We start from the raw sequence: 15,080 nt of genomic DNA on the forward strand, positions 1-15,080 counted from the left end.
ACAGAATTAGTGACTCTCTGTAAGACTGTTTTATCTACTCAGCCTGAACACCAGGCGTGCTGGACAGGAACCTTCCTTATATGATTTTGGTTAAAACAGAACTTTTTTATGAAAATTAATTTGGAAAGAGTACCCTTTCTTGGAATAGGAATGAAACTGTCTGTTTTGGATGAGCTACTCATTCAGAAAGGATAATGATTATGGGAAGAGCCTAATTTTCAGAAAAAGTGATTTTAATACACATTGGTCAACTATAGGACAAGAATGGCAACTGCAGGATTGCAAAAAGTTTGGGAATTATTTTTTTTCGTGGGGGGGGGGGGGGGGGCTTTTGGTAGTTGTGTGTTTTTGTTGAAATTCCTAATGGTTGTGATTCCTGGGATTTCCTTCTGCTGATAACATGTTCCCTCCAGCCCAGGCAGAAACATTTATCACTGGCCTGGGCTAACTGAGGTCTGAAGATCACATCATTTTATTAATGTAGTAATTGTCATTTAAGAGGATTAATATCCAAGCAAGAGGTAATAGAGTGAGTTGCATTTATTGCTGGAAGGTGATATATATTTATGGTCATTTAGATGAATGATAATCAATAAGATTTAGTCTTACACTACTGCAAGGAGTTGACATGAGTAAGATGCATGACAACTAAAGCATGTATTTGACCCATGTTTTAGTTATCATTATCCATTTTAGGAAACAAATTCAAACCTTTAATCAGGAAACAATGACAGCCCATTCTTACTTCTTTAATGGTATTTGTTAAGGGCTTAATATGTGACAAGCACTGTACTAAATACTGAGGTAGATAGTAATAGTAATTGTGACATTTGTTAAGTGCTTACTATGTGTCAAGCACTATACTAAGTGCTGGGGTAGATACAAGAGAATCAGGTTGGACATAACCCAGGCCCCGCATGGGGCTCAGTCTTAATCACTATTTTACAGATGAAGTAACTGAGGCACAGAGGAGTTAAGTGACTTGTCCAAGGTCACGCAGCAGGCAAGAGGTGAACCTGTGATTAGAACCCAGCTCCTTCTTACTTCCAGGCCCATACTCTATCCACGAGGCAACAATGATGCTTCTGGAAATCATTTCAGTCTTTGCAGAAGTGCTAATGAGTGGGTAACTAATACATGGCAAGAGTGTTTCTTTGCAAAATATTAAAATTTTCCTTATCCTACCAAGGAATAAAAAGAAGGGAATACCATCTGCAAGATGCAAAATGTGTGGACAAGCAGAATATTTTCTGACAGGTAGAGTATAGGTGACTTAGAGCATTCTGTTTAGAACAATAATAGGTGAACAATCATTTCCACAATTATCCTTCAAGTCGCAAAGGAAATTTCTAGTAAGCAAATTAAATTTAATTTAGGTATTGAAGTGGCAATTTAATACTGTATTCCAAATCTTTGTCACACTCCTCGTCAACTTTAATTTTTAGTATAGTTAGATGGCATAGCTCTGTAACCTGAAAATGCACCAGTTCTGGACTTCCACTTCCATTATATTAGTTTTCTTGTTCACATTTCAGTTTCTAGAGCATACTAGGTGCTTGGTGAATATTATTGTTGATGTTGATGATAATGGTGTTCATATTAAATATCTCAGCAGGATCACCCTCAAACATAATTTCACAGTTATGGCAAATGCAGACAGAGGACATTAGAGGATGGCAATTTCTTTAGCCCTTTGACCTAAACCACAATTTGTGAAACATTTGTTATTTTTCATGAAGAAGGTAGGAGTAGAGGGGGTTAAAATGGGGGAAACTGAAATGTAATTCTGAAGTATGAAACTCAATTGACAAGTCATTTGACAGCAAGCCAAAGATTTGTCATGATAAGATCAAATAAAATAATTTATATTACCTGTACTAGGCCAACACATGGTTTACTGACAAATAAAGAAGTAAAATATTTGGGCTTTTGACTAGGGGATGACTCTGTGACCAAGCAGAGTCAGCAATCTCCATTTTGAAGTCTGTGTTTCCAATTCACTGATATAAAGATAGCTTTAGATATTGATTTGATCATCAGAATGGGCTGTTTCAATCAATTGTATTTATTGGTTGCTTACTGTGTGCAGACCACCATACTTAGAACCTGGGAAAGTATATTATAATAGAGTTGGTACACATCATCCCTGCTCACAAAAGTTTACAATCTAGAGGGGTTCTTTGGTTAAATGAAACCTATTGATCATGGAAAGGTTATTTTGTTCAGGGTGTAATTTAAATGGCATCATTCCCTCAATGGACAGTATTTATACAGCAACTACTGTGTACAGAGCAAAGTACTAAGTGGTTGGGAGAGTGTAGGAAAATTAGTAGACATGATCCCTGTCTTCAGGGAGTTTACAGTGTAGTAAGGAGCATGTCCTCACAGCTGTGAATGTTTGCTAAATCATCATCACTACTGATTAAATGCCTCCTTTTTTTTTAAATGGTATTCGTTAAGCACCTACTCTGTGCCAGTCATTGTACTAAGCAACAGGGTTCATACAAGAGAATCAGGGTGGACAGAGTCCATTTCCCAGATGGGTATCATATTATGAATCCCCATTTTACAGATGAGGTAACTGAGTCACAGGTAAATTAAGTGACTTCTCCAAGATCACAGAGCAGATGAGTGGCAGAGGTGGATTTAGAACCCAGATCCTCTGATTCCCAGGCCTATGTTCTTTCCACTAGGCTACGCGGCTTTGATCAGAAAAGTACTAATAGTATTTATTAAGTACTTACTGTGTGCCGAGCACTGTATTAACCTCTGGGAGAAAATTCACAAATGGAAACTGAACACTTCTCTAGGTGCTTTGAACTACACTCTGAATGTTGCAGTGTCTGTCTTCAAATAACTTGTTAACTATGGAGGGAGACAGACAGGCAAATGAGTAGAAATATAGATTTAAAAAAAAACCTAACCAATTATTATATTCAGAATAATAGTATTGGTAAACTTTTTTAAATTAAATTCCATTTGCTTGAAATTATCCATGTCTTACAGAAAATTATGTTAGAATGTATTTTTTGTTAAAAGGTGAAATATCAAAAATATTTAAAATTTCATTGCATAGGGATTTAGGTCATCATGTGTAGTCTTTCTAATGTTTTAGGAGCTTTTCTGTGTCCCCTAATAAAAAAAACATTCTTGAATGAACAATGAAATTTTGTGTTCATCTAAAATCTGGCATCAAATTTTAGAGAACTACTAATAAGCACAGTTATCATTATTTAGAGATGGGAGGACCAAGGTGTAGAGATGATTAATGACTTCTCCAAGATCAGGGAGCACAGTACTGATGGAGCTGAGAAGAGAAAGAATAAAAGCCAGACCCTCTGCCTCTTTATTCTGTGTACCAAACTAAAATTTTCTCCCTATTTCAAGCAAAACACCCAGTAATTAAAATAGTTATATTTCACAAAATGGATTTCAAAGTAGATTCTAAGTAGGTCAAACACTAGAACATGCTCTTCTTTTAAAGCAAAATGCACATTTATTATATTGGTTGTATTCCATATACAAAGTGGATGTCCAAGTGGATCAGCTTGATTTTTCCCTTCATTTTAGAGAATGATAAACACTAGGAAAGAAAAGGTCATTCCATAAAGTTATCCAGCAGTTTCTAAATGTTCCCCTTTCCTCACTACCAAATTCCCTGAAGGGAAAAGAAATGTTTGGGTCAGCCCCAACAGCCTAACATCTATAACTGATACTGGTTGTATAACCATTTCTTCCTTGAGCCCAGTGTAGACAGGGATTATCTCTCTATATTACTGAATTATACTTTCCAAGGACTTCGTTCAGTGCTCTGCCATAATAAGTGCTCAATAAATACAGTTGAATAAATGAATTTGATTCCAGGCAAAGCAGTATTACCTAATGGATAGGGGATGGGCGTGGAAGTTAGAAGGACCTAGGTTCTAATCCTGACTCCACCACTTATCTGCTGTGACTTTGGGAAGTCACTTCACTTTTCTGTATCTCAGTTCCCTCATCTGCAAAATGGGGGATAAGACTGTGTCCAACTTGATTGACTTGTAACTGTACCAGCACTTAGTACAGTGCCTAGTAAGGATTTAATACCATTAACAACAATCCAGATCATACACATGAAAGGAGAACCAACTCATCCCTCTAGACTGTAAGCTTGTTGTGGACAGGGAATGTGTCTGTTAAATTGTACTCTCTCCAGCTCTTAGTACAGTGTTCTGCACACACACAGAAAGCGCTCAGGAAATATAATTTTTTGATTGATTGAAATCACATTCAAGATTCGATATTCCATTTTCCATAAACCATACGATATAGAATGAATGACATTTCATAGGAGATGGTTCTCTTTTCCGTAGGTGAATAGAAGTCAGATGCATCCTATTTCTAGGTCAGAAGAAAGTTGGAAAATTGGATCAAAGCTGTTCTTAAAGTAATTACACTACTGCCCATGCTCAGTTGCACAAATTAATATTTAAAGATAGAACCAATTCAAAGTGAACTTGAATTAAATGAAGGTATTATATCACAAACTGGGTAGATGGCTGGCAATTTATCTGATATGCAAATGTGAATCTATAAATATAACATACTGCGCATTCAAAAGATGGATACATTATAAAACTCTTAAGCCCAAATAACAGACCATCCACACGTTAGATAAAATAGCACAAGAGGAAGATTATATTATAAATAATGTAATATAATATAATAGCTTTAGGAGATATTTATGGATGGAATTAGTATCTCCTGCCAGCAAGAGAATCTGCTGTTAGAAATATTCAAAGAACCCCAAGCTTCACGGTAGAGATAGTTGTTAGTTTCCTAATGAGGAGTGGCATTAAACATGTCTAATTGATATTGAACCAACCTATCAATTCCTCTCACAACTAGATGTTCTGATTCTCATTGTACCAGAGGAATTTTCTGAAACACTGCTCTGCATTGTTAAAATGATAAAGAGAGTCACATGGAGCCCATTCAAGTCTGGGAAAGTCTGTGAGCACCCTTTCACTCTTTCCCCAGGTTGCTCTGGTCCAAAACTTCAAATGGGGCTAAAGGACTCATGAGTGGTCCAGAATATAGAGATGCATACCCATACGATGCATCCAAAAGTAACTGGGCTAAAGAATGGCATTTATTGAGTGCTAACTTTGCACAGAGCACCGTACTGTGAAACTGGGAGAGTATAATACAACCGAGCTGGTCGACACATTCCCTGCCCACCAAGATTTTGCAGTCTAGAGGGGAGAAAGGAATTAATATAAATAAATTATTCGTAGTATAGAATTTATAGATATGTATATAAATGCTGTGGGCTGAGGGTATGGTAAATACCAATTGCCCAATGTCACAGATTCAAGTCCCTAAAGAGAGCGTGGGCCTGAGAGCCAGAACAACTGGGTTCAATTCCAGCACTTCCAGTTATCTGCTGCATGATCTTGGGCAAGTCACTTCACTTCTGTGCCTCAGTTACCTCATCTATAAAGTGGGGATTGTGACTGTGAGCCCAATGTGGGAAAGGGACTGTGTCCAACCTGATATACCTGCATCTACCCCAGAGCTAGTAACACTGCTTAACACATAGTAAGCGCTTAAAGAAAGCCATAGTTATTATTATTATTCCTGAAGGGAGAGGGAGCCAGGGAAAAGAGGGCTTAATGGGGTAAAACCTGTTGGAGGAGACCTTAATAATACTTTGAAGGTGGGAAGAATGGTGGTCTGCTGTATATGGAGAGTGAGAGGCTTACTCTCTAGAGGTAGAGAACTTCCTTAGGGTTTGATTCATCCAATGAAAATTTTCCTGAATCAATCAGTAAATTAACTATATTTATTGACCATCTACCATGTGCAGACACTATATTAAACACTTGGAAGACTGCCATAGAAGAAGAATATACCATCTTCCCCTTAAGGAGTGTGTAACCTACAGGAGAGATGGACACAAAATAATTTAAAAAGAGAAGGAAGTCGTCCTTAAATGAAGCATTAAACAACAACTGAGAATTACTTGACTTAATTATATACTTAAGGGCGATCCAAGTCACCCAAACTACAATAGCAACTCTTATTTTAGGAAGTACATTTCTCAAAGTCAAGTTTATGATGATAATTAACCTTTTGTACTTTAAGGGTTTCGGGTACCTCATGGGTAGCGGATTCTTCTCTAGAGATCGTTCGTTTAAAGATGCTCATATGTGGTATCTTATTCATCTTCTCTGCCCCATGTTCTAGGGTTGTACTTGAATTGTACATTTTAGGACCCAACCGAGTTTCATTTCGAAAAACCGAGGATTCATTTTTCATCACCCTATGGCAATAATTCAAGGATGTTGAAAATTATGGAGCTCAATGCTTTTTTCCTGTAGAAAATACCTATTCCAGCCTCTCTAGACAGAGGAAGATGAAAAACAGTCAGAAAGAGATAGATGCCTGTCATAACAGGAGAGCAAAGACCTGGGCTCAGGTGCGGGAAGAATACTGATGAGTCAGTCACACTAAACAGCTATTCAGAACTCCCCCAGAAGTTCTGAAATCAACATTTGTGAGACTTCCTCTCTAGATCAGGCTGGGACCCAGAAGTTGGAAATGTAAAATTTCCAGCTAAACTGGAAGCTTCTTGTGGCAGAGATCACATCTGATAGTCCTATTTTATCCCAGCAAGATCTTAGTGCATTTAGTATTTACTGACTAAAGAGAAGTCTAGAGAAGCAACATGACCTACTGAAAAGAGCACGGGCTTGAGAGTCAGAGGACTGGGTTTTCATCTTTGATCTGCCATTTGCCTGCTGTCTGACCTTGGGCAAGTCATTTAACTTCTCTGTGTATCAGTTTCTCCATCTATAAAATTTGAATTAAATACCTAATCTCCCTCCTACTTAGACTGTGATCCCTGTAGTCCAATCTGACTGTCATGATAGTCCAACCATACATGATAATACAACCTGATGATCATGCATTCATTCATTCAGTAGAATTTATTGAGCTCTTACTATGTGCAGAGCTTTGTACTAAGCAGTTGGAATGTACAATTCAGAAACAGAGACAATTCCTCCCCAGTGACGGGCTCACAGTCTAATCAACTCCATCTCTACTACCGGCCATTAGACAGGCCACTTAAGCTCTCTGAGCCTCAGTTTACTTGTCTGTAAAATGGAGCAAAGATACCTACTCTTCCCAGAGTCTGGCAGGGACTGCACCAATATGACTGTTTTTGTATTCAGTCCAGGGCTTCCTTAGAATGGTGCTCTACACCAACATTTTGTAGAGTGCTTGGTACATAACAAGCGCTCAACAAAAAACACAAAACCAATTAAAAACACCTGAGTTAAATGTTCCAAACTGGGGGGGGGGGGGTGAGGGGCGGTTAGGGGGAGGGTTGTGAGGTAGTGAATTTTTCTCTAAGACAGTAACTTCATTTTTCTTAAATATTTTGATTTGGGAAGCTGTTGCATTTTTCATTTTTCTCTCATTCTTTCATTCATTCCTGAGAATCAGTGGGGAGTTTAGAAGTTGAATCTTTCAGATTTACTTTTTCATTTGCGTAGATATCTATGTATTTTGTAACGTGGCTGGCTAGACTACATGGATCACTTTTACAGTTCTCTTATCTTCCAAAGACCCAGCTTTAATTAAGAAAGGTTTTGGGGTATTTTTGTACAGAATAAAATGGTCAGCAAAGGCACCAATAATTACAAAAACTGAGGGATTTTGTACAGCTAAATATGGCACATACATTTCAGTTCACCACATAAGGAAAATTTGCATTTTATCATGTGTACTTTGAGCAGCACTGTGTATATACATGCTACTTTGCATTAACCAGATAAGGCTTGCATTATCGAAAGAACAACAGTCCTAACACTGTTCTATTCCACAATGCAGTAGAAACACACAATTTGACAGAGCAGAGTGTACATAGAGAAAAATATTGAAAAAGAATGGTTTTTCTGGTTCTTTGGTCCCCCAAATTATGGTTTTCCTTATCTGTTTTACTCCCAAACCTTTGTTAGGGAACAAACTTTTACTGATGAAATGAACCTGAAAATTACTGAACAAAAGTTTAAATGTTTTACAACCAAGCACACATATCAACAATGTAGATTTTGATGGAAAATAGTTTCTGTCTTCGCATTATTCTGCAGGTAGTGTTTTGATTTTTTTGAAGGTTTTAATTATCTCTGAACATTTGATGAAGTAAATTCAACAAGAAGAAAAAAAAATTAACAAAGGATTGAGTCATTCCAACAGTGGCCACGTGTGAAACCAGAGGTTTTCAACCTCTGTCTTGGATTCTGAATCACAGAGAGCCTAAAATTCTGCTCCTCTCACCACAGCACCCAGCTCATTTTTTATTTTATTTTGGGGTATCTTTCCTTGTTTTTTTATGTTACTTTAGTGCTGTATTGTGTCATCGCTCCTGATCTGTCAGCTCTAATCCCCTCCTCCCACTTATATTCAGAGATTGTGAATCCCTTGAGGGTCAGGGTCTGTACCAAATTCCCCACGTGTACTCTTTCTCAGATCTTAGGACAGTGCTCTGCACATAACAAGGTCTTAATAGAGTAATATTACTATTCCTATTACTTGTAGTAAAAGTCCCATAGAATTATGGTTTAGGCAGGAGGGGAAGATTTTGCTGTTGTCAAGTTTGAAAAAATTGCACTGGGCAGAAAGGCGAAGGAAGATTTTAGGAATGAAGGTTGAATTCAGGTGGTCAGGGGCTGTGGTGTATTGCATATGAAATCGGAGGCAGCAGGGGAGATGTGAGCAAGAGATGTGAGCAGAAGACACAAAACCAAGGCGGGCAGAGTGAGTAGGTTGCTTTGCACATTGTTCTTGTTTTATTGCCTTTGTTCTTGTCTGCCTGTCTCCCCCGATTAGACTGTAAGCTCGTCAAAGGGCAGGGACTGTTTCTATCTGTTGCCAACTTGTACATTCCAAGTGCTTAGTGCAGTGTTCTGCACATAGTAAGTGCTCAATAAATACTATTGAATGAATGAATGACTGGAGAGTGTGAGATGGGGTAGAGTAGGAAAAGAGAGTGGATTAAGAGTCAGGATCTGACTGAATGCTTTGCAACCAATGATTTGAAGTTTGTACTTGAGGCAGAGAGGAATGGTCAATGATGGGAGAATTTTAAGGACTAGAGATATGTGTACAGTATGGAATTTTAGAAAATAATGATCCATTCAGCAGAGTGACGTATGGCCTGGAAGGGGAAAGCTGGAGGCCAGGATAACCAGTGAAGCAACTAATGTAATGGTTGTTGGAATGTTAAAATTATTTCTTGTATATAACACAGTGTTGAAGGCATTACCCTGAGCTCATCGGCTGATCTTTTCCTCGCTCCAAATTCCCAAATGCTATGGGTCTCTGAGCATACTAAGCATGTGCCAGCCCAAAGGCTAAAGTCGAAATAATTTAAGGAGAAGAGGGGTGGATACAGGTTGGAGATCATCCAGGACAGATCAAAATTCAGGATACGAACTGTATTTTTCTAGAATTTCCTAGGAAAATCTATCAAATCCTAAGGATAGATGAAAAGGAGGGAGGGACACAGCTGATTGAATTCATAAAACTAGTAGTTAGACATTTCTGCTTGACGTAAGGAGGAATAAGAAACAATTAGGTTGTATACTATGCTTTTATATTCTGTACTATTGCTGTCTGTGCATGTTTATGTGATCATGTGTTAGCTAACCTCATGAGTGGAACAGTTCCAGGAGTAACTACAGGTCCTGAATGGAAACCTGCATATCTAGTAACAACGGAGTTTGGCATAGGAGGGAAAATGTGAGCCTACATTTATGAGAATGCTTTGGAATATTAATGTTATCTTTTGAACAAACTGGTACCAGAGGAAGGAATTCCCATTCTAAGGGGTTCTAAACTGGGATACATCACTGACTACCAAAGAACCCAAAACCCGTTCATTCACTTACCACATGTTCCAGCCCAAGCCAGATTTTTAAAGCATTTGTTTCTGCCCTTCAATCATTCTATCTCATTCTATCATTGGTGCTCTTAACTGAATGGTTAGAAAATGTTATCACTTTTGTTTTATCAGTGGAGAATCAAGGAATGGAAAGGACAGTTCAAATGTTCAATATCCCAGGCAATATTAGGTTATAGACCAGGTATATAATGAACTTGATTTATACCCAATCACCACTTTAAAGAACTACATTTGCCCTCTCAGGCAGCCAAATGGTTATCTCCTAATGGTTTAAGGGAAATTTAGTTTGGACTTGGCTAGACAAAAGGAAAGCAGCGGGCAGTGTAGTTTGATACTTAAATATCACTAGAAGGCAAACAGCATTTGGTAATGCACCAAATTCATCTGGTTTCTCATGGGCCCATGCAATGGCAAATTGTGAATAAAAATGTATAGTATATCAAAAATTCATTAGTTCATGTTTTTATTAACCTAAATTTTGCTTAAAATAATAGAAACGGCCCACACACTTTCCTTTTCAAAAAATAAGCAATTAATGGTAATAGTTTTAGCTCCACCCATACTTTACCCAATTTGCAGTAAACAGAAATCTGGATACATCCTGATATAATTCATCCTTATCAAGGCATTTCACAGCCTTTGATTCATCCTGATAATGTTTAAACAGGATGTCAAGTCATTTGACAGGCATGCAAATGAGCACAGACCCACAGGCCCACAACCTTAATAGAAATTAAGCTGGGCCTGCTATGGACAAGATAAAATTTTAATTAAAATTGAAAATTCAACCCAACCATTTGGCTATTCTTTAGGCTATTGGTGTTCTTTTCACAATGGGAGAGGATCGGTGCTAAAGAGGGAGGGAGAGAACTGATTGAGTGCCTTAATGCTTAGTGGTTAGGAATTTCTGCTTGATTTGGAGAGGAATAGGCAACAATTGGAGGTTATATACTATGCTTTTATATACTGTACTGATGTCTGTGCTTGCTTATGTGATCGTGTGTTGACTAACCTTATGAGTGGAACTGCCCCAGGACTGTGAGCCCACTCTGGGCAGGGATTGTCTCTCTTTATTGCTGTGTTGTACTTTCCAAGCACTTAGTACAGTGCTCTGCACCCAATAAGTGCCCAATAAATACGACTGAATGAATGATTGAATGAATGAAGACCTAAGTTTCTAGTGACAATATTTTGGGGGGCATAGGGTGAACAATGTGAACCTATCCCTATGAGAATGCTTTGGTATGTAACTGCTGTCTGTTGCATAAACTGGTGCCAGAAGAAGAAATTCTCAAGAATTAGGGTTTGTAGTACAAGAGGAGATAGGCTGAAATTTCCAGGAACTCAGGTAGCTGCTGAGGAGCGAGTTTCAGGGTAGATCACCCTGTTCCTTGGATTGAATAAAACAGTCCAGTGAAGCAGTTCAGTAGTTCTCCCTGAGTACCCCACTCTGTAGCCATCCAAAAAAGACACATTCTTTCTAAAATGTATATCTGTCATTGTGTTGCATTGCCAATTGATGAAACCATTTTGTGAGATATATATCCAATTAGTTAGATCTTTCCTTCAAAATCACCATATCAGCTCCTTATGGGCCAGAACATGTACTCCAACTCTGTTATATTTTATTTTCACAAGTGTTTAGTACAGTGCTCTGCACACAGGAAATGGTAATTAAATTCAATTGAAGTTATATATTTCCTATGATGTAGTGTATACTCTATACTTGTTTATTTTTGAGAAGCAACATGGCCTAGTGGAAAGGGTACATGACTTGGAATCAAATGACTTAGTTAATATCAGCTCCACCACTTCCCTGCTGTGTAACCTTGGACAAGGCATTTAACATGTCTGCTTCTCAGTTTCCTCATCAGTCCCTTTTAGCCTGTGAGCCCATAAGGGACAGGGACTGTGCCTGATCTGATTATAGTTATCTACTCCAGGGTTTAGCATATAGTAAAAGCTTATTTCTGCTGTTTGGTTTATATTTTCATTGATCATTTTTTTTCCATTTTTGACCCTAAAAGACGGTGACATTTTTCCTATGGTCTCATTATTGCATCTTTAAAGTGTTTTCTTCGTTAATTCCGAAGGACGCTCAGCGGAGAATAAGGTCACTGGAGTCTGTTAGTACATTCTTGATTGAAAAAAACAGTCAGGTCAGCAACTGGTAATTTTTCTCAATTAGGAGACCCAAAGTGAGAGATGCCAGCATTATGTAGTAAAGCAAAGGGCAGTTTGCCCTAATCTTACAGGTTTGGGTGACATTTTTAGTAGAAAGGTGGTTAAAACAAGGCCACTTTTGTAATTTTGTAAACTAAAGTCAATCCATTCCTCAAAAGGAAGGTTTTTGACCATTAAAAATAAATGGAGTTGATAAAAAAAGGTATAAAATCTCCGGTGATGATACATCCATGCTACATAATTAATTAAACCTCAGTGCAAGTTCGTGTGGGAAAAAGGTGGGAATAAATCTACAAATTGAAATTAGTGAGTCTACAATATATGTATCAGCCTCAGAAATGTGACTTGATATTTTGAGGATGACATCACTGATGGTGAAATCCAATACATGTAATAATGTTGGTATTTGTTAAGCACTTACTATGTGCAGAGCACTGTTCTAAGCACTGGGGTAGATACAGGGTAATCAGGTTGTCACTCATGAGGCTCACAGCTAATACCCATTTTACAGATGAGGTAACTGAGGCACAGAGAAGTTAATTGACTTGCCCACAGTCACACAGCTGACAAGTGGCAGAGCCAGAATTCGAACCTATGACCTCTGACTCCCAAGCCCGGACTTTTTCCACTGAGCCACGCTGCTTGTCTATGTGTGTGTGAGTATACACATGTCACTCGTGTGAGTACGTGGGTGAAAAGTTGGCTATGTGGCCTAAAGCTGCCCTCCACATTGTACGAGCCAAAGGAGAGATACTTGATGCATGAATGGACGGCTCCTCTTAGATCGGTCCTGTGTTTGTTCTCCAGCCTGCTTCTTGACAACGTATTCTTGCCTAAGGTTTTTTTTTTAATTAATTTTTTTAATATGTCTTTTTAAATTTTTTCAGGAACACCAGTCCTCTCCCAGGTTCTGTTCTCCAGGCTGGTCGATCTATCACAGTGGTCTCCAACAGACATCATCGTTGTTTGCTTCACCCTGTGTGGTTCCCCTTCAAGTCACCATTTAGCAGATGTGTGGGCATCCTGTTGACAGCGGCTTGGGTATCTGTTGGCAGCTATGCAGGTATGCTGTTGGCATTTATCCTCTTGACCTGTTCCATCCAGCAGAGCTGTGCTGAGTTGATTGCATTCCAGGACCTGGTAGAAAACCACAAAAAATATCGAGCTTCTGGTAAAGAAAGAAATCTACAAGGCACTTGATGACAAGATTAGAGCAGCCCTACTAGAACTAGGAATCCAGGTCAAGATAATTGTGTAAATAATAGATAGGCACTTCTCAGATAAGGTTCAGGAAGCCATCCAAATTGTGGTTATGTCAAGAACACCCCACCAAGACCACTTGAGAAAAAATAAAGTTAAAAGAACAATGCATCAACAGCAATTTACATTTTCACATAATTATATAAATTTGAGGCCTAGAAAAGCCATAGATGGAAAATACTTTCAAGCATGTGTGGAAAAGCATCTGGATCTGATGACATGCCTGTGGAAACTTACCAATCATAATGATAACTGTGGTATTTGTTAAGCACTATGTGCCAAGCACTGTACTAAGTGCTTGTCTTGTCTTATGCCATCATCTCCGAACCAAAACAACGCCATGGACACTTCTCTCCCGGAAGCCCCACCTCCATCTGCAATCATCCTGGTAGTGTATCCATAGAGTTTTCTTGGTAAAAATATGGAAGTGATTTACTATTGCCTTCTTCCAGACAGTACATTTGAGTCTCCAGCCTTGACTCTGTCCCACGCTGTTGCTGCCCAGAACAGGGGAGTTTTGACTTTTAGCAGTTGGCTTTCCACTCACTAGCCATTGCCCAAGCTAGGAATGGACCAGATATGCCTCTGCTTGACTCTTCCTCCCGTAGTCTAGTCTGGTAGAGTCCTGGAAATTCTCCAGGTGTGACCCTGAGAGGGGGTACATGGGATAGATATTATCACTATCACTATCACTATTGCTCACAGTCCAAATAGGAGGAAGAATAGGAATTGAATCTCATTTTACGGATGAGGTAACTGAGGCTCAGTGAAGTGAATTGCCCAAGGTCACACAGCTAATAAGTGACAGAAGAGGGATTAGAACCCAGCTCCTCTGACTCCCAGATCCATGCTCTTTCCACTAGGTCAGGCTGCTTTCCAGATATCTGCATGAGATCTTCCTCAACATATTAAAGACAGAGGGGATGCCACAAGACATCAGATATAACATCACAATCTCCATCTTGAAGAAGAAAGGCAAGATCTGAAAATGGAAACTAGAGATTATCCCTGTTTTACATTAGAGACAAGCTTCTAACTAGCATCCCTTCTGAGTAGACTACTGATATGACCCAAGTCACATTTGGATGCAGACTGGCCTAATGGAAAGAGCACAGGGCTGTGACTCAAGTGACCTGAATTCTAGTTTCACCCCTTCCTGTTTTCTGATGTGTCACCTTGGGCAAGTCACTTGCTCCCTGTGCCTCAGTTTATTCTGTCAAGTTTGAATTAAATATCAGTTCTTCTCCCTTAGGCTGTGAGCCCTATGTAGGACAGAGACCATGTCAGATCTGACTGTACCGAAACTCCCCCAAAATGCAGCACAATAGAGTCAACCTTAGCCAAGTGATAGATACAGAAACTGAAGAGATAAATATTCATATTGTTTTCATAGACCTTACAGAAACATTTGACACAGTCATCAGACTAGGACTCTGAAGAGGTGAGACTGACTTGTGAAATTACATCCTGTTTTCCTAAGAGCTTAGCCTTAAGGAGAGAATTGGGCATGGAGATAAATTTAGTTCCTCTTCATTATCTGGAAATCAATCATACTTGAAAAATCTGGATTTAATAAGGATATAGGATAGTCCCTTATCCCAAGTGGTTAGTAAGCACTGAGTTCTTAAAGGAGATTGGTGACTGCTGAGAACCAGAGCCAAAGTATGATTCAGATTCAGGGATC

General features: G+C 38.8%; 1 long non-coding RNA gene across 1 annotated transcript in view; it reads left to right on the forward strand.

Annotated features, from left to right (window-relative positions):
* LOC114805431 overlaps window positions 1-13,199 on the forward strand; it is a 77,373-nt gene extending 64,174 nt beyond the window's left edge. The window contains exon 3 of the long non-coding RNA XR_003753408.2: window positions 13,024-13,199. This is a non-coding gene — a long non-coding RNA (uncharacterized LOC114805431). The remainder of the gene's footprint in view (window positions 1-13,023) is intronic.
* Window positions 13,200-15,080: the final 1,881 nt, after the last annotated feature.

This window comes from Ornithorhynchus anatinus, chromosome 18, assembly GCF_004115215.2.
Source record: "Ornithorhynchus anatinus isolate Pmale09 chromosome 18, mOrnAna1.pri.v4, whole genome shotgun sequence".
Taxonomy (NCBI): Eukaryota; Metazoa; Chordata; class Mammalia; order Monotremata; family Ornithorhynchidae; genus Ornithorhynchus; species Ornithorhynchus anatinus.